We start from the raw sequence: 22,154 nt of genomic DNA on the forward strand, positions 1-22,154 counted from the left end.
AGCCAGAGGGCGTGTTAGTAATTGTCGTGGGTGTCAAGTTCACAGTGTGTGCTATACTGTGAGTTGAGTGCATTTTTTGGCCTGTGAGGTGTGTGTGGAGTTTACCTTGCATCGGACATCTATAATTCTGTTACATGCGCAACTCCCCACTGGAAACTAAAAATGACAGTGTAAAAAAAACTGACAACATAATCTGCAGCTTAAATCAGTTACATTTATAATTTCTGGGCACATTTGTGGTGAAAACTTTGGCGCATTGTTGTATTACAAAATGTTACTACAACTAAGTCTCCAATTCAAACCTCTCACTGGCCTCTTATTCATGAAAATGGCCAAAATGGCTCATGGGTATTGTAGTATTCTGACCTGTCTGTCATGCCAACATCACAGGAAAAACAAGATTTCTCAGAAACAGAGTTTAAATGTTTAAAAATGATGTAAACATACAGTATTGTTACATCATGTGGGATAAGTGACTGTGTTTTTATGTTCAGTAAATAATACACATAGTAAAACAATCACTTGCTCAATAGCATATTCAAATTGTAATTTCAAGAATGTTAGCATGCTGACCATTCAGCTCAAAGTACCAGCCTCACATAGCTCTTCGCATGGCTGGCGTCTATAAATATATATTTTACAATAGCAATTATTAGTCTCTGCAATAGCTGGTTAGCCTTGGGACAAGCACTAAAAGCACGACACAGCTGGAAACATGTAAGAGGCAATTTGACCCTTTGGCTTTGCAATGAGAAGAATATAATGCTAAAGCACCAGGTTTCAAATGTTGATGATATGTGTTGCAAATATGAAAAGATATTGCCATGCATAGACCCAGGACAGCACTCAGGACACACACTGCTCCGCTCTTCTCTCTACACCGAGGATCGGCTCAGCTATTTCTCACCTGCGCTTCAAATTCGTCATCAACACACAGCGAGGGTTTAAAAGTGTCGATTTGAATTACATGAGGAGGGCTATAAGGTCTGGCTGCAAATTGAATTTCCTGGTAGATACTCATCCATTACTCTGTCACTGCAGGCCCGCTGTTACATTTTCAGTCCGATTGTGAGATATGTCGTTGGAAAGACTCAGAGATCCAATCTTAGTGACTTATTCTGCAGCTTCTCTATGTGAATGAATGGGTTCTGTATATATTCAATGCTAAAAATGTTAATATAGCCTATCATGAAATCAATGCTTGCTGGTCTAATATCATAAATACCAAAACAAAAGGGACTTGTGTAAGCAAAAGACAGATCTTTTGTGCGTGATGAAAATAAATGAAAATAGCAGATATTATCTTGTACAGTCTGTTGCAAAGTATATTACCACAGATCATGGTCATGGACGAGAGCTTTTGTTTAGTTGAAGTTGTTTATTTATAAGCCAGGAGAATGTAATAAACAACCTTAAATGCATTGAACGTGAAACCATTTTTGGACCCAAATGCTGTAAATCTTTCCAGTGCACAATAAAGCTTTAATAAGCCTAAAAATAGTCCTCATACTGAACACACATTTTCCATTTACAGTACCGTCAGAAATATTTATCTGAGACAAACTAAAGCAAACTTTTGCACCTAATACAACATACAACAAATGTCTGTTGGACGTCACATCCAGTGGTCTTAGTGTAATCTGATTTTAGCGTAGGCAGGATCTCATGTTGATACTTGAGCTGAGACTCTCTGGAAAAAAAGGAAAAGCTGCACTGCTAGATTCCTGCATGTGGGAACATGCGCACTGTTATGTTTTGAGTCCAAGGTCAGAGATAACCGTAGTATCTTTCAACTGTAAACCCATAATATCCTCTGTTTAAAGGAACACGACCTCTTTCATTATACAATCCTGACTTTTATGACACGTGAAGGCAAACAGGACTCCAACGGACATTTGGCTGGGCTCTGACAGCAGATGGCAAGAGAATCAAAACACCTCGAGAAGATGGCAGAACAACTGAAGAGAGGAGCAAGCCTTTGAATGCAGCGCTGAAAGAAGCTCTGGCCATTTAAAGCAGTTCTGAGCAATGACCTGCCATTTCATCTGAACTAGACATCCATTTCCCAGCACAAGCTTATGTATCAGCGTGAAGGACAAGATGATGGAGAAGGCGCTGCATTGTGTATAAGGGCCGACCATCTGGCATCATAAAAGTCTGGGAGCAGAGAGGCCCCACAGTGTCCATCACACAGACAAACACAAGCTACCTTCAATACTTGTCAAGCTTGACTAGTGGGTTTGTTTCAACAGCAATTTCTGTCAGAAGAAGCATAAATTCTTGATACATTAGCTTTTTATTTACGTATTTACGGGCTTGCTAATACTAACAGGTGCATTTTGAGGTTATGGTTCCTAACACACTCTATGAAATACATCCCAATAACACTATCTGCATCCTTAACCTGACCGGAATACTTCAACAATTTGGGGAAAGCACTTATTAACTTTCTTAGAGTTAGACGACAAGATAGATACCATTTTGTTGTTAAAAATGAAACTAGTCAGTGACAGTTACAGTAGCTTAGCTTAGCTTAGCATAAAGACTGTTAACAGAGGGAAACAGCTAGCCTGGCTCTACATACAGCTTTAAAGCTCACCAATTAACACATTATAAGGCCACTGAGCCTTAAAATCCAAGATTATACAAACTATTGTTTAGTTCAGGGGTGTCAAACTCAATTTCATCATGGGCCACATTCACATTATGGTTGCACTCAAAGGGCCGGTTGTAACTTTAAGACTATATAAAAATACATATATAAATATTTAATATATATAAAATAATGTATTATATTACATCATTGCCTCTGCATTGGATTATTATCGGATAGGGTAATAACTTCATAATTAATACGGTCTGAAAGCAGAAGTCTAGGGCAAATAATTGCAAGTCTCTTCAGTGAGAATGTCACAAAATGATTTTAAAATACATTTTGAAAAAAAAAGTAACATTTTGAAAAAAAGTCCATTCTGAGAAAAGGGCACATTCTGAGAAAAAATGCATATTTAGAAGAAAAAAAGTCAAATCTGAGAAAAAAGTCCAATTTGAGATGCATTGTGCTCCATGTACTGTATGGGCAATGTGCTTCTGTAAATCAACATGTAACCGTATAACAAACATATTATATTCTTTGCAAGCTCTTGTGGGGCCACAGAAAATGAAGTCGCGGGCCGGATTTGGCCCCCGGGCCTTGAGTTTGACACCCCTGGTTTAGTTGATCAGTTGAACAGAAAAGCATCAACAAAATGTTTAACAATCATTTAATAATCTAAGTCGTTTATCAAAAGAAATGCCATTATTCTCTAGTGTGAGCGTATGTTACTTTTTCTGTTTTATATTATTGTAAATGATAGCTTTGGCTTTGGGACTGTTTGTCCAAGAACACAATTTTAACACATCGGTATTTGGAAATGTGCGAGAATGGGCCTTTTGTCAAATCAATTAATCAATAATAAAATTAATTGTTGAGTTTTAGCCCTACAGATAATTATCATCCATTATGTCATTACTTATAATGAGACTGAAACACGATCTTAAAACTTGTTCAGAAAGTCTTTACATCAATTCGATTAACATATTTGCAAAGAAGTTGGTTTGTTTCATCCAAGATTTCTTTTATTTGCCTTTCTGTTTGTTTTTTATGATTTGCAGAAGCAGTGTGCTGTCTGGATAAACCTGCAGGTTCCCATAATGCCACCCATTAAAACATCCTGTGAATACAAATAAAAGTACTAAATATCTTTTATGAGACAGCTTAAACAATGTTCCGTCTGGCTTCAGCATTCAGGCCAGGACAGGTCTACGTGACTGGAGGCTCAGACTCAGTGTGCCATCCCATAAAATTGCATTCAGCATTGCTTGACATATAATATTAATTATTTCAGCTGTGCAGTCTTCTGCCTGGGCATGACTGACATTTATGAACATTGCCCGGAGGCATTTTATTACTCTAGGAAGTGATATAAGGAATAATGCAGTTCAGCCCCGCTTGTGATTATGACACCAATTCCACATTTACCCAGGAGAGCTCAGCCCCCAGGACCGCTGCAGGGCAGGACATGGTGAATCTTAATCCCTTCCACATAATGAGAAATCTGTCATTGTGTCCAGTTGGGAAATATACACAGTGGCCCCTTTATTAGATACAGCCATAGGTTCTAACTTGACAAAAATAATATTGTTTAGTTTTTATTGACACAATCACAACTATTTATTTAAGTAGTCATTATTAAAGTTGTAGTTTGCAGTGTTTTTAAACTGGACTAATATAATGAATACCAGATTCAGTGGGGGATGTTGCACTTTTACTCCACTACATTTATAGGACTGCTGTGAAATACTTAACATTGCAACATTAAATAATGTTTTATCAGTTCACCATACATTATAGTTTATCAAACTACTACTTAACAGTTAAGGAAGTAGCTCAAATCAGACACATGAAACATTAGTAATTATAATCCAATATATAGTAAAACACTAAAAGGGTTCCTTTTCGGCCAAATTAGTACTTTTATTTTCGACACTTTAAGTATAGTCTGCTGATGATACTAGTTGTACTTAAGTAACATTTTAAATACAGGACTTTGCAAGACTCCAGTGTAATGAATTATCTTAAAGGTAGGGTAGGTACATTTGAGAAACCGGTTCGAGATCGCTAGAATTTGAAAATACACAACCGGAGAAAATCTGCCACTTCCTTATAGAGCCCCTCCTCCAACACACACGAACGCGCACATGACCAATGAGGGCACGAGATAAGTTTGTGCACAGATGGAAGGCTGACAGGCAGGTAGGCCATCCAGTTATTTTAGCCGGGCCGGCTAAAGTGATTGGTCGTGCTTTTTACAGTATTACGGCTTCCACAGATGACATTTTTTTATGGATTTTTTGTCAAAGCACTTAAGATATTCATTGCTATCGGGATGTTAAGAGCATTCCATGGAATATAACAAAAAGTGTATCTCGAGCCGGTTTCTCAAACTTACCTACCCTACCTTTAACTCTCTGAAATTGCTACTCTGACTGAGGAAAAGCCTCCACCATTGGGGGTAAACACTTTCACTAACTACATCCTCAGTAAAAGACATACAGTTGAATTCATACCTATTTTTTTGCTATATTATATTATATTATTAGCTTCATAAAGGTGTTATATGTTGCAGCGCACTATTAGAATGCATAGTCTATGCAACCCGGTATCAAGGCAAGACGTGAACATGTGACGATCTACCATGCTGGGAGACGTGAATATGTCACGGTTTCGTCCCTTCAAACGTGACAGTTACACGGTATTGTTAACATGGCCCAACCAGTAGAGAAATACCCGGAAGTGCCAAGCAAATGGTCTACCGCGCCTATTGGTCGGTTTTTATTGTCAAAATGAGATGTTTTTAATTAATTTTTTAATCGTCACACTCGATTTCGCCGATTTTCTTGTTGCCCTAGCTGGTCGACACCTCTTTTAGCAGAAACAAAGGCTACATTAATGTATTAAATCAATGTTAATCCATGTGTGTGGATCATAGACTGTATAGAGTGGCGAAGTCCCTCCCCTTCCGGTGGACCTCCATGGGACCTTATTTCGGAAAAGTTATGCATTGAAGTCAATGGAGAGAGAAAGATTATCTTTCGATCCCGTTTGAATTGTGCCACGAATTACACATATGATGTTTGTCAATTTAAAAGATAATTTTGCAAGTTAAAAAAAAAAAGTAACACATTTGTTTGTGTGAAACGCTCAATGAACTACATCTCTGGTCTCGCAGACTCGCACAAACAACAACACAGGTCACCAAGATGGCCGTCACTACTGTCTTGTCAAAAAAACGATTGACTACCCTCACTATCAAGACAATGAAACACGTCCAGAAGAATGTCATGCAAAGCTGCCTGCCTGCCTGCCTTTCTTTGATTCTCTCTGAACTGCCTGGTCTTTTTAATGTTTAATGTCAACCATTTGTGCAGATAGCATGAAGTGCAAAAAATCACCGATGCTAGCGTTAGCATTAGCATTTCTCCCCCGGTCTTAAAGTGTGTATTATAGAATGATCACACCGGTGACAGTACTCTTCAAAGGGTTCACGAAATATGACTACTACTCTTACTGTTTAACATTTTGGGTTACTTAATGTTACTTCATGTTAAGGCTAATAAAAATGACATGGCTGTAATGCTAACTAACGTGCTAGCTACTAGCTAGGTAGCTAACTTGATCCAGACACTCCTGGTCCTTTCATCAGACGGGAAGCGAAAGAACGAGCAAGACCCATTGCTGGTATGATAACAACCTGGTACTAAGCACACAGACATCTTGTTAAAGTTATCTTATTTTAGCCAGCGCCATATAGATAGATTATATCTATATGGCGCTGATCTTAGCTATCTCTTAGTGGAGGAAAACAATTGTGACATCACTTACGCGACTCTGGGATTTGTAGTCTTTCTAGTTACGTATTTTTCATAGTCTTATATTTCAACAGTTTTACGACAAACTGACTTTTTTGACATGGAAATTATTTTTTAAGATTGACAAACATTATATGTGTAATTCATGGCACAATTCAAACGGGATCGAAAGATACGTTTTCTCTCTCCATTGACTTCAATACATTATTTTTCCGAAATAAGGTCCCATGGGGCGGAAGTAGATGGGCGTGACTTCGCCACTCTATAACAAGTCTGACAAACAGGAAGCACTGCCGCCAAAACTGAAAACGTGACGTGAATCATAAATATATCAGCAATTAAACAACATCTTACATTTCTTTTCACACAATACGTCTCCTTGCAGTATCAATACTAATTCGGCTGACTTTTATATTTGATCCAATTGGTAGATAGGTTATATTTACACCATAACGGTGCACAGCTGATATAAAAGGACGTGTAGTTTTTAAAGATATTACTGATTTTCTTTGAATATAAGAATGTAAATACTGAGTTGAGAGAATAGTCAGGGGATTTGGGTGATGGGAGACACATCTATGGATTCAGAATTTCAATAGCTTACTGTTAAATGACGGATATACCTTTCTGTCTGTGATGTTTTACAAATCAGATATTAGAAGTAAAACATGTGAAATAATATAGCAATATCCTGTACAATTATGTGAAAACATGAATAAAACTACACATCTTCAGATGTTATACATACACAAGTGTCCTACACTAATAATACAAAGTTATTATGGCTGTGTGTACCTTGTGTGCACCGTCTAGTGGTTAAAGCATGTTATTGAATTAGTTGTGTATATGATATGTCAATGATCCTTAGAAAATCTTGAAATCTTGAAAGGGATATGCAAAATAGCCATTATATACAGTCTTTAATTAACTATTAGTAGAGAATAACGAGTAATGAATATACTTTATAAGGATCTGCAGATAAATGTTTAGTCTTCTCAAGCAGCAACTATCAAATATCTCTCCTGATTGTTGGCACTTGACAATCACCTTTCCCTGAATTTTACTCAGGTGTAACTAAAGCCTGATTTAAGGGTTGTTTATATTTCACATCATTAATCAGAATCTGCAAAGTAACTAAAATAAATGTAGTGGAGTAAAAATACCAGGTTAACCTCTGAATTGTAGTGGAGTAGAATTGCTGTTTTGTTTAGTAATGGATATTGAATATGGAATAAAGGTTTTGACAAGACCTGGTGTAACAATAATCAAAAAGGACATTAAAAGAGCTCCAGATGTTAATGATCTAAACAAAACAGCACACCTGAAATGTATATTTAAATACTTTATTAAGGGCAGTGAATTTGTTTTTTCTGTATGTTTTTCAAATCAGTGTTACAGTAAGTGTCATAGACAGTGTTACATTGCTATTATTATCCTTAAAATATATGTAAAACAAAACCACTTATGATCTTTTTATTTGAGTGGTTTACTAATGACAGTTAATTCTGTTTTTGCTATTGATGGTTTCATTTTTGTGAAAAATAATAAAATAATAAAATTCAATAATGTGCTTTAACTACTAGATGTGCCTTTCTATCAGCTGTGCACCGTTATGGTGTAAATACAGCCTATCTACCAATTGGATCAAATATAAAAGTCAGCCGAATTAGTAGTGATACTGCAAGGAGACGTATTGTGTGAAAAGAAATGTAAGATGTTGTTTAATTGCTGATATATTTATGATCCACGTCACGTTTTCAGTTTTGACGGCAGTGCTTCCTGTTTGTCCAGAAGTCTTCTCATCAGGGCTCTATAAATATAGAACTACGGCAGATATGTAATATTTAATGCAGCCGAACCGTGTATTACAATGCCGTTATGTGATGACCTCCAAAGAGAAAAGCAAGCACACTCGGAATAAAGTATTATTTTATTTTTAAAAAATGTTTTCGGATTTCACATCAACAGGAAGTCCGGTTAACTAAAATGTCCGTGCGGAATAATACCCCCAACCCATAGATCCGTGGGTGAATAATGTCAATCACCACATTACACACATCCCTTCACATTTACATTTGAATTTACATTAAAGTATTTCGTGAGGCCTTCTAAAATGTTTTTAAATATAATTAGGGTTGTAGTTGAAGAGTATGTAAATTGCGTTGCCTGGCAACGCAATCGCACAACGTCACGTCCGTTAATTCCACATCCACACCTTTATATATACAGTCTATGATCCACACACATGGATTAACATCGATTTAATACATTAATGTAGCCTTTGTTTCTGCTAAAAGAGGTGTCGACCAGCTAGGGCAACAAGAAAATCGGCGAAATCGAGTGTGACGATTAAAAAATAAATTAAAAACATCTAATTTTTACAATAAAAACCGACCAATAGGCGCGGTAGACCATTTGCTTGGCACTTCCGGGTATTTCTCCACTGGTTGGGCCATGTTAACAATACCGTGTAACTGTCACGTTTGAAGGGACGAAACCGTGACATATTCACGTCTCCCAGCATGGTAGATCGTCACATGTTCACGTCTTGCCGTGATACCAGGTTGAGTCTATGTGTAACTAATTAAATAGCGAGGGAGTGAAGTTATGTTGACTCAAAGAGAAACCACATCTGATGTCTCTGTTCTGCCTGCATATCTTTTAGCGTTTAAACAGCAAAAAAGACCCCTAGCAATGTTGTAGCTTATTTGGTCCTCTCTTGGGACAGCACCATATCTGATGAGTGTGGTAAGGGTTTCAAGTCTCTGTTTAGATTCGGACATCCTGTCTTTTCAACCCTCTCTGGCTGCCAAACTCGTTAAGAAACTCCTTTCTAATATTAGGTCCTCCTCAACTCAACATGATCATACGTTGTGACATTTGTTATTTGATCTTAGCATTGAGTATGATATGAACTGTACAGCTTTCAAAGGTCCATGTTAAAGTTTTAGGTTGAAATGTGTCTATTAAACAACTTCACTGTCTTAGTTCACCTTCACTTCATCTCAAGATGCAGTATGCAGCTGTTTTCAACAAAATAGCTCAAAAGAACTCACTGTACACTATCTTCCAAGCAGCACACAGCAGACAGACACTGTTAGAGAGTAGCTGGTAAACATAGTGGAACATTAAGCAGCATAAGAGACCAAGGTTTCCCTCTGGAGATGGTGGGGACCAAACCAGAGCTCAAAGCAGAGTGAATACTGCACCATAGCTTGTTAGTGCCGCTCCAAAATGGCCGCTCAGTTCGCTCTTGTATCAAAGATCCATTTGTAACAGCAAACACTGAAACTCATATACATATTGGTGGCCTTTGTGGCTCGGAAACCACTGTCTAAATATTAGTGAGGGCACATTTTCCAGATAGTTTTTTCTATTTCTGGATTCTTTTAAGTTGTTTGTAAATAAAGGGTTACATACATGAATAGGTGTGACCCTGGAGCTGAACTGCAAACATCACCAGCATTAAATCTACACAGACCCCCTTTGTTGACCCACATTGAAACAAAGTGCGTCTTCGTTCTACTGCTAATTGGAATGCAGATCAATATAATGGGGTAATTGCTACGGACCCCATGCATGCAAATGACTCAGTATCTTGTCATTTTTACAGCCGTTACACGTCAAGTGATACCACCAAGTAAAATCGGATAACCATATCATTCTTTACACATATACTGTGCTGTTTCCTAGAAAACACAAGGCTGTAAACTCCTTGTATCTATAGATTAAACGCATAAAAAAGAACATATACACTGGGGGAAGGAGAGTTTGGCATTTACCTCATTTGATTACCTGTTCCTTGATTGAACCCTAACATGGCTAATGTGAGTGGGAAGCTTTTCAGCACAACTCCTCAGGGAACATTGCACCATGTTCTTGTCAACAAGTAGCAGCATGAGTCATCCATTAAAGAGGAGTGCTTCCTGGGTTCGGAGAAGAGTCCAAAATAGACTGGCGTTACAGATGTTAGGTCTGCTTTCATTCAAGGCTTTTTATGCATGTATGCTTTCAAAATAAAGGCTTAATCAAAAAGCTGTTTCTTACCATCTAAACCTATTTGTCTGTCATACTTGAGCTTTGTCTCTCTAAGACCATTGGGTGTGGTGTTTAGCATCAGAATGATGTATTTAAGGTTGTCCGATACATATAGCATCACAAATGTTTTTTTTCCCTGCCCTCTATCTCAGGGAAGTGACCTTATATCAAGTGTTTCGATATGCTTCCAGCTAATTTGGGTTTCGCTGTGCTCTATATCCTGTTCTACAAATGTTATCTCTTCTAGCATCACATGCTTATTCATCCTCCTTTGCTACTGATAGTCCTCTTGCAGCATGGTAAAACTTCCCTTTTTAGGGGTGGATGCTAAACAGAAACTCTTTAACGGTAAATGCAATACGCACTAAGTTCTGAGTAATGGAAGTTTTCACTATGTTGTGTTGCCCCCGTGTCTTTTGGCCTTGGAAAGACCGATTGAGCGGAGGAGTTTGAACTATCGACCCTAACCAAGCCCCATCCCCTTACTCCAATAAGTGGCCCCACAGGTGGCCTTGTTCCTGCTTCTCTTCAATCTTTTTCAATTCATCTTGTTGCTCCTAGTACAATTTGCTCTTACTTGTCACTAGCTTGCCTTTTGTGATCAAACAACCATGTATATGTGTATAAGTGATGCATTGGAACATGTTTGGTCTGATCTGTGGGTTTACAAAACAGCATTTATAGTCATATTCCTCTAATTTCCTTAGTTTAAAAATACAAACACTTGCAGTTTCTAAAGAATAAAGACAGCCATCTTTGCATCTCTGTCTGTCGCCGTGCACGGTCACTTGTAATGAGAGAGTGCACACGGCTCCACCAAGCTGATTATTGCACAAGCCTATAATCTGTGAACATCTGCAGCTCGACTAGTCTGTCGCCACTGGTCTCCACCGTGTGAGAAATCTGCCAACAGCAGATTTGTGTACTTTCGCCTGAAAGAATTACCTCAATGGACTCAAATGCGTTCTTACTCAATATTGGTACACAGACCAAAGGCCATATTAATTCAGAATAATCTCTGACACACAGTGCTAGTGAATCTTTGATGTAAAAATGTGTGATAATGCTTGACATACATGCATACACACTGTTCATACATACATACATTTACACACACACACACGCACACGCACACACACACACACACACACACACACACACACACACACACACACACACACACACACACACACACACACACACACACACACACACACACACACACACACACACACACACACACACACACACACACACACACACACATTAAATGGTATTATTTTCATTTTTGGGGTGTTTATGCCTTTTCTATGCTTTATGTCAACACTTTGAATTGCCTTTTTTGACTAGAATGTGCTATAGATTATCTTGCCTTGCCTTTAAATACAGTTTATGACCTTATAAAAAGTAATAATTATCCATATTGTATACTTCTCTAATACAATAATGCCAATAACGCCTACTTTTTTGTATGAGTACTTTTAGATGGGATGCTTCTGGGACTTCTACGTTTGGTTAAGTAAAATCTTCAACAAATGATATAAATGTATTGTTTTTACATTGTGATATGTCTAGTTTTTCAATTAAGTAAAGGGTCTGATTACTTCTTCCACTACCATCAATACATATTCCAAGATCTAAGAGACAAAAAAAACATGTCAACTCTCTCTATATATCTATAGAGCTTTTAAACATACAGTGCTTCTAGAAAACTGAATTAAGAAACCACTTTATGAACACATGCTCGACACAAACGTGACTGTAAAACGTGTAAACGTGTTTAATTTGCTCTTTTTTCCAACAGGTTTGTATTCAACAGTAGCTCATTGTTGAGTAGATTCTACATCCCGAGTTGGTGCAGAGAGCAGCTGTAGCTACGTGCTAATACGGTGCCTTGCTGGCAGACCGAGCCACGCAAATCCAGTGTATTCCAATTATACAGTGGAGCGCTTAACTCCACTTACTGAAGTAAGTGCATTACCCACTAATCAGTGCATGGCTGTACTTGTTAGTGCATGGCCTTCCCTCATATTCATGCCAAGGTAAGAGCTTGGTAACTAGCTCTTATTTCCCCATCACAGCGAATTATCTTATTCATATGCAAAGTAGAATTCATTTACTCTGCCAAACACCAGCACACATTAATATACAAGCTGCTGTAAAACAAACATCTATGAATCATCTAAGTTATTCTTTCTCACTGAAACACATGTGTTCATTTCCTTAAACCTGCAATAACTCATTTGTGTGGACACATTGGGGCAAATCATATATATTTGTAGGTTTATATGGTGAACATGATGGAAAAGTTGCTTGTTTGCATCTCCAGTAATTAAGAAGCAAAATGATCATTAATTTAAAGCTAAATGTATATGGCAATGGCCATCTGGTGAATGTAAGGCCAATGTTTACTCTCTTTAGCTCGGGTTAGGGTCTCCACAGAGGAATATCTGGCTCTTCATCTGCTTAATGTGCCATTATCTTCAACAGCTAGTCCATAATGCCTCATATACTGCATGGTTTTGGCTTCAACTCACTTTTGGTAGCAGGTCCTTTTTTATATTTCGGTTTCTCAGAAAGTACACCCCGTCAGAGTAGGCAGAATACTCAACTGCTATAGAATGGCTATTATAAAATGTCAATATCTTAAACAATATCTTAAAGTGGACCTATCATGCTATATTTGAATAATATAGTGTAGGACCATACCTATATAAGGCATATTTATACTTTTATTTTTTCAAAATACCAAACAGATCATGCATTTTAGCCATGCCTCATTTTGCTCAATTTGACATTTTTTAGCTCTGTTTTTGCAAGGGCAGATTCAGTGAGAACAGCACCATCTACAGGCCTGGCATATGTACTACAGCGTCTCCAGCGCTTTCGAACGGCAATGGCCGTGGCTGTCTCCTCCTGATTGATGGAGTCGGCCCAATAGCCGTAGCGCCACCGTCCTGACGTCAGGACAGTGTTCAAATCTGGATCAGTTTTTATCAGATCCGTTGCAGCCCCTTTTTTAGAGATTTGGGTATGGAGGAAAATAGAGAGGGTTGTGTTTTCTGACACTTGGTGAGTTCCCTGGAACACCGGGGACACATATTCATGTATAAAAGACGTACAAAAGTGCATTTTGCATGATAGGTCCCCTTTAAAGGATGTCCCAACCTGGGACCTAGCACTCGCTAGCCAAGATGCTTGAAATATAGGAAACGTTACATTTACAATGTACATTTGCAGACTGAAATCTTTTTTAAATATACACTATTTCTTGGCCAGGAAAAGAAGACATAAAGTAAACATCACTTTTTATCTTTAAGAGACAGCCAGCTGTATCCCCCTTTTTCCAGTTTTGATGCTAAGCTAACGGCTAGTTGTAGCTTTATATAAGGCGTAGGTCCACCCCAGATTGTGATAATCTTTTTATCCTTCTGTCAGTAAAATAATCTAAAAGGTTATTTATCAATATGAACTATTCCATAACTTTGTTAGCAGTGAGAGAGCCTCCGTAACTACAATCCTTATTAGTAACACTAAACCCAACAGAAATGGCACTTTAGATTAAATAACCAGACCTCTTTAATAATTAATTGCACTAACTTCATGGCATCAGTTTCACCAGTTGGGTTCTCCCTTAAACAAAATGTGCCTTAAAGTGGATCATCTTTTAATCCAGTACATAACCTTGGACAACCCCTGAACAGTCTCATGAATGTTTGGGATTCATTTGGGACAAAAAGTCTCTTTTGAGTCTCTGGTTATCTGGGACAACCTCAATCCTGCACTTATGTTAATCCACCCGTAGCAGTACCATGCAGTTAGTGCCTGTGACACGGGCCTGAACCAAAGCAGATTTCAGAGCTCTGCAGACCCGGATGGCAGACCCAGAGTCAGTGCCAGGCCTCTTACGCAGGTCCAGCCAGCTGTGGCTGCTCGGCTGTGCGTGCGGGGAATGTGTTTACATAATGCTGTTTGAGCTGTTCTCCCTTCACACAGCAGGTCCAATGGAAAGTTCAGCCTGACATTCAGATTCTTCTTATTTATTTACTTTTCAACTGTCTGTTTTTTAAGGCATTAATGTTGATCTAACCCTTGATATCAAAGTTCTTAAGTTGTGCAACATATACAGGAAGATTTATTTTTTGCTGACACTCTTTGCTCTTCTTTTAAAAGACATTTTGCAGGATAAGTGTAGATTCAACCTGTGTGCAAATATTGTTATGTTCCTTTACCATGTTCAGTAAAACGTTCAATATGAGCACAGCAGCTCTTTGGGGAGTTCAAAGTCTAGTTTCAGTTACTGTCTCAGCAGGGCAGGTTCAGCGATGCGTGACAGGTCAAAACATTAACACGCATACTTACCCCCCCCCCACCCACACCCACACACACAGTAACATGACACAGAGTTGGGTTTGTAGCTTTGCACTACCAAAACTAAATAATTTGAATAATAATAATTAATGTTGTTAGTGATTATGACTCATTATGTACAAAACCTCTATTCACTGGTCATGAGTAGATTATTAAATGTCTTTTTGATATAACAAAAGTAAACATTTGTAAAATTAAGTCAAATTAAAAGACATAATCAGTAAAATGTCATAACAACATTAGACAGAATTATCATTTTTAAATACATATTTTCAGATTTGGAAGACTTATCCCCTATTGATCAAGAGTGAACACTACAGTATTTTGCCTAGTTGGCATTGTTTAAATCTAGAGTGTGTGATTTTTGCATATAAACGAACGTTACATTAAATACCTCGCTAAACAACTTCACACAATGCTGACTCAGCTCTTTGCTGCAAGGGGAAGCTCTAAGTGTTTCTCAATAGTTGTAGTGTTTGGCTTCAGAGTCAACTTTTGAAGCTATGGCGGAAGAAGCAAATGTCCTGGAATGCATGCTTCAGATAGTAAGGAAACTCTGCATTCAGAGGATTAAAGCCAACAAAAGAAAGCAGTGAACAAACACTCCCGGGGGGGGGGGGATGCAACGATCTCAACTGCAGTTATAAATGATAAGAACTGCGACAGACTTTTTGTAATACTCTCACTGCAAGAGGGGGGAGACATCTGAAATTATGTTTGAATGTTTAAGCAGAATTTTGGTGTTTTAATATTTGAGTTTGATGGAATTTGACCAATGTTAAATTGTCAGATTTGATCGATTATGAAATGCGGGACAAATAGATGAATTCTGAAATATCAGATAAACAATGATAATACAGTGAAAAGAAAATGTTCCATATGAATGTAGAGAAGCATAAAATAGAAATAATCAAGTTAGGTACTTTACAACTGTATTATGGTGTGTAAATGTACCCACCCACAGTAAGATGTCATGCTTGGGTGCATCACATTAGTTATCAGATTGGGTCAGACGACCACCAAGAATATACATATGTCCAGCTTTAGCATAGAGCCTGAGATCTCCGCTGGCTCAGACTCCAGCCCTGTTTCCTGAGGCTGAGAATCAGCTCCTGATCTGTTTTAAGCCCTGGAGCTTAAATCCCTCTCAGACGCTCATTAATACGCACGCTGTGGGACCACAGGGTGATTGTGTCACTCTCCTGAGCCCGGACCCTTGCCTTCTCCTCCCCCAGCCTCCTCTTCATCCTCTTTCATTTCTTCTTTTACCTCGGCCTCTCTCATCCTCAGTTGTCCTTTGACTTTGTACACTCTTCATCCTCTCTGCAGGTACCTGTAAAGATAGAAATATATATAGATTGGGAATCAGTTAAACGTAGTTATTTAAGCAGTTTGATTACACACACATTACTTATAAATGACTCTGTATCTTCTGCTATCATTTCTCATTCCTGTGATCCTTCTAGCATACATTTTGCGAAAACAACTTGTTCTGCAAATTTGTGAATGCATTATTATAACACTTCTTATAACAAGTGTCACTGTCCAGCCCCATTGAGGAGGTCATTTCAAGTTTGTCTGGAGTTATGCTTGGCCTAAATGTATGACAGTGGATTTGAGGTAAACTGAGCTAGGAAGAAGTCTGGGAAGCAGAGTGTGAAATGTGGATCCATCCCTCCATTAGCTATACACAGGGGTGCACATAACTGGTACGCAGGTACGCATGCGCGGCAACAATCTGAAATGCGTACCGTAACTTGTGTCACAAAGCGCATTTGCGTACCGACGTACTTGTGAAGCTTTTCCAGAAGGCGGTTAGATCACCGGACGACAGAGTCGGTCTCCTAGTGCACAGACAGGGCTGCTGTTAATGTCGGTCTGTACAGCAGCCCTGCGCTAAAACAGCTGATCACAACGTTCACACGCTCCGCGGTCCCGTCCCCCCCGTTGACAATCGCCAGAAGTTGGAGTACCAAGCACTGACTCCAGGTACTCATCTGAGTACCTCACTGACAAAGTTGTGTGCACCCCTGGCTATACAGCCACTTCAGGGCACTTCAGAGGGTCAGACAAGCATGTCATTTGGATTCTTTCTATTTGCAAATATTCATTGGAGTAATTTGATGTTAACCAACGTGTCAATAATTCCAGTGGGTTTTGCAGAGTTATAAATCTACAAAGCAGACCCAGCATAAATGATTGCCGTATGTGCTTTGCTTCTTGCCATTTCAAACAACAATGTTCTGACTGTATTGTGCAAGAGGCAAAGTTCACATCTCATCACGATGAGGAATGACTGATCTGCAGAGCAGAATGGGGACTGTTGATCATCTGAGAGATCTACATTGGCCAAGTCTTATTGTTTATTTTGTTGCTGAACTAAACTTAATGAAGTTTGATCAAGAACACTGAAGTGCAGATCATTGCAATTAAAAAAATGAAACTCCCTAAAATGTTGCTAAGTAATGTTTATATTCATTGTTACTCACCAACATGCATTGGGAGTATCTGGGTAATAACACATGAGCTCGCCAATTCATCTGGTCCCAGGCTTTTCTCTTCAAATTCTGATGGAAAAAGAGACATTAGTGCGAAGACATACTGTATTGATGTTCCTCCAACACAACTCATCCCCGCAAAGAGAAATCTATAAATGTCTGCCGCTCTGCGCTATATGTCACATTTCTCGAGTTTGCAGCAGTACTACTGTATGCACATTTGTCCGGAAACATTGCACTTTAGAAATCCAAATGAAGTGAGAGGTTCCAGACTAATAAGGACCAGCATGGAATCTGATAAACAACCCTGAGTGATGGCGCTTGAGTCAGTGTGTGTTGATCGGTAATGGAGTTAGATAAAAGCTCACTGGACCCCTGTAGCTCGTCATTTCTGCTCGTGGCTACATTAGCAGCTACTATCATAACAGACCTGGAACTCCAACTATGAGTGGGTTAGTTGCATTGTGGGTAGTTTAAGCATCAGTCAAAATGTGAGAGGAATTTATAGGGAACAAAGAAGATATTTCTGCTTCTGCTGCTTGATTTATACCCTTTTAGTACTCTTGTAGGAATTCAATTTTAAGTTCGATTTTAGACCAAATCTTTGTGTAACCCTGTTTTCCTTCTTTTCTGCAGCACCTTGAGTCCACACCCCAAAACAAACAGCAGTATTACATCCTGCTTATAGGCCTAAATGAAGTCATTTTATAATAATACATCTTAACTTGTGACATAAGCACATTCACAAAGCATATCAATTATATAAACTGACAATGATCTGCAGTCACTTTGAGAAGGAGCGTTTGATGACACAGCAACATTCTGTGTATACGCAGGTCCTAAGTACACCCACCATTTAGCCGCCTCACACAATAACCACAATATCATGCAGTCCTCCATCATCATCCTCTCATTTCACTGTAACTATACAGACATTGAAGAAGGTTTTAATCAACTTGCTCTTTGTTTTTTTTGCCACACAAGGAGTTTCTCAAGAAGCTTTTCATGTCAAGGGTTCTATTTCAAACTGAGCATTTCATCACAGCTGCTTGAGATCCACTTATAATCCACTGTTTGTTTTTTATTGTTGCAACATGAGCAATTCCACGAATTCTCCAAATAATATTCTGTTATTGGTATTCCAAACACAATCTCCATATTGTGTACTTAAGCATTCACTCGCCCACACTCAAACAGACGCCACCCACAAACACACACTTTTACTTGTGTGTTTATGTTACATGGCGTGTATGACTTTACTGAAAGGACTTTGTCAACACAGGGGAACATTTTACGACAGTGAATATGTCACATGATCTCCTGGCCAGTTATAGGGCAAACACGGCAGTTTGTAAAGTTCAAGATAAAGATTAACTTTATGGTCCCACAGAGAGGGAAACTCAGTTTTCAGTTGCATAATCATCAGGGATGTTTTCACTGCTGGTCAGTTCCTCATACTAAATAAAGCATCTGAAATTATAACTTCTGTCTTACATGTCTTAAAGCAGCTTTAAGGACAAGCCAGTGAAGTGGAATTCATGTCTGGGAAAATACCAGCTCATTGTAAAGAAAGTCTTGCAGATTAGATGCAATAACACAGAAAATGAAAAACAGAAGGCATAAGACTAAAGCAGAAGTTTTAAACATGGCTAACACCAGATTGAACCCTTTTGTCCACAGTGAGCCTCCCTCTCCCTGTGTGCGTTCGGGGCCTGCGGCTGAGCAGAGCTGGGCCAGAAGCCATTAGTTGCAACATGAGATATGAGAGCTGGGCTGAGCTTTGGCTGCACCCCAAGTCACAGAATGTACTTGAACGAAATCCAGCAATAAGAGTTAACACAGGCCAAAGTGGATTTATCTATCCGTGTCTCAGATTGCATTTGTCTAAAGGAACAAGCAATCTTCCCACTAACGTTTTCAACATCTCTACTTATTTATTTATACAATTCACTTTCCTCTCTTGTCTTCTAAAAGACCACAAACTCCTTAAAGACACACAAAGTGGATAAATCTGATGTTTTAGGAGAAATGCAGCTGGAGTACATGTTGACAACATTGTGGGTCCAAAATGAAATGCAATATGTCAACAAGTACTGGGTCGATTGCTAGGACATTTGGTACACACATTCATGGAGGGAGAAGCCTGCACGTTTTTATGATCGTTTGACTTTTCCTCCAACAAAACTGTTTGATTGGCAGCTTTACTTTTAGTGAAATGTTAACAACTAATGGATGTATTGCCATGAAATGTGATAGTCGTTCATTTTACCCTGAGCATGATTCTTAATTGTTGTTTTGATCCCCTTCTTTTCCCTTTTAGTGCCACCAGCATAAGTTATACGTTCAAACATTTCCACATCTGCAACATGGACTGGCACACATTTTAAAACAGACAATCATTGTCCCCAACTCTCTTTGGTGATCCCCTTACTTTGTCTAGCAACACCGTGACGTATTATTTTTGTTCTGGATTTTAACATCTTGACACTAGTTAACATTTGGTACAGACGTTTGTCGTTTTCAAGTATCTCTCATAACATCTTTAAAGATGTCGTTGTTTGTCATGAAATTCAGTTGAGACATTCATGGTCCCCAGAGGAAGAACTTTCTGACTGTTATGATCCCAACATTGACCTTTAGCATCATGGTGTTGTTAACATGTCTATTTGTGTGCAATTTCTAAACAACAATTGGATGTGTTGCCATGAAATTCGGTACAGACATTCGTGGTTTTCAGAGGATGAATCCTACTAACGTTGGTGCTTCCCTGACTTTTTATCAAGCACTGTCAGCAGCAGGTCAAGGCTGTAACTTATTCACTGAAAAAAATCATCAACAATATAGATCGTCATGAAATTTGGTTCAGACATTCATGGTCCCAAGTCAAGAAACCTTCTGACTGTTATGATCACCGAACTCTTTCCTCTAGCAACACCGTGCAATTTCTTATTTTTCTACCTGAAGTGCTTCCCTGACTTTTAATCTAGCTTGATCATAAGGTAAAAGTTTTCACTTATTTCACTCAAATCTCTTGACAATCGTCTCAATTGAAAAATAAATTGATTGTCAATTGAAATTTGGTGCAAATATTATTTTCTTTATATTTAATTTTGTATTTAGCATCATTTTAATTTGTCGAAGGATACCTGCACAGCTGAAGACATTCCCATCAACCTCAACCGTACTAGTGTCTTGTTCTTTTTACTTAGCAAATGTTTGCTAACACGCTACACCATCACGATGAACATGGTAAACATCGCATTCTAAACATGAGCAATAGGTCAAGATGTTCTGTTCCTCTGTTGTGTTTAAAAAAAAAATGAACGTGTGTGTGTTTGTACACATATGCACTACCCCCCCTTTAACTCCACACCCTACAGATAACAATGCACAGTTGCTCACATCATTAGTATTGATCAGTCTTTCTTAAACCGATCACAAAGCAGCCAGCCTCCGCTCTCTGAAAGCAGTCAGATGGACAATGAAGATACATTTGATTATCCTCACAATCCATTATCTCTGGTAACACACTAATTGCTTTATTTATAAAGTGAAAGTAAAGGAGTGGAATAGACATGACATGATTTTGTTTTTCTTCCTTGCAACACGTGATAGAATATATCAACATGCTTCAAAGGCATATGTAAAAGTGATATTAACATTTTCATCTGCCGCTATGTTAGTCTAAGGAGGTGTTAGGAATACTGACATTTGACATTTTGATGTACATACATAAATTAGAGAAGCATAGTTAACATTTTGTACATTGCAGCTATGAAGCTATAGGACTTCAGCTGCGGTGAAACATGAGGCAGATATTTTTTTGCGGGGAGGAAATTCCATCCGTGCTAGCAAACAACTCAAATCTGAAACACGCGGCCAATTAATGATAATAAATGTGTCAGCAGCACAATGTTCTCTCTTCGCCCTGTGAGCCTCTTGTTGCTGCACAGAAACCCCTCTCCCAGCAGATGACTCTATCCAAGCTTTAAGAGGATTTCCCCCCCCCATCCATTCCTCTATTTAATGTTACGCTTAGTAATCCCTCTGTGTGGACACTGATCCATCTGCATCATTAACACCGTTATCCTGTTTGAATAGACAGTTACACAACATCAAGGTACTTTTTTGAATGCTCAGTAGGCTATATTTCCCTGAGGCTTTTCTGATCAAACCAAAGCTATTGGAAGTAATCGTTTAAACAGCACACACCAGTAATGTTATCATACATTATTATTAATTCAGGAATACAATTTTTACCCGCGGATAATATCACAGCAGAATAGATTTAACTTTAAAATACACTGCAGTACAGCAGATTAATGACCTCTGTTTTACTGTTCCGAAGTAGTATCTGTATAACAAATAGTACACAGCTTTATCAGATTCCTTCTAATCTTGGGAAGATTTCCGTACACCCAACCACATTCGTCCTCTGTGTCTACTTAATGGATGTTGCATAAGGACCTATTGAGCAGGAACACAGATGGAAGGATACTGCCCCCTGTTGGAAACACTGCTACCAAGGGTCTAGTTTACATCACGCTCTATAAAAAAGGGACATTTTGAAGACAAATATATTGGTGCTCTGGATTTTCTAGGAGTCTCAAACTCAGACCCACGTCTAAAGTCTGGTTCCACAGACGCTTGGAGACAATGGGGTGCTTTTGTCTTTGGGTGACACTTTATTTTCACAGGTTTTTAAAATAATTTTCCTGACATGAACCTTTGCACAGATAACAAATCGGTTACATCAGCAAATAACTGTGTATGTATCAATTAAACATGGCCTTGATTTTTTTCGCAATTAATTAGTGAGGAATTACATAATTATTT

This window comes from Trematomus bernacchii, unplaced genomic scaffold (assembly GCF_902827165.1).
Source record: "Trematomus bernacchii unplaced genomic scaffold, fTreBer1.1, whole genome shotgun sequence".
In the NCBI taxonomy this organism is placed as follows: Eukaryota; Metazoa; Chordata; class Actinopteri; order Perciformes; family Nototheniidae; genus Trematomus; species Trematomus bernacchii.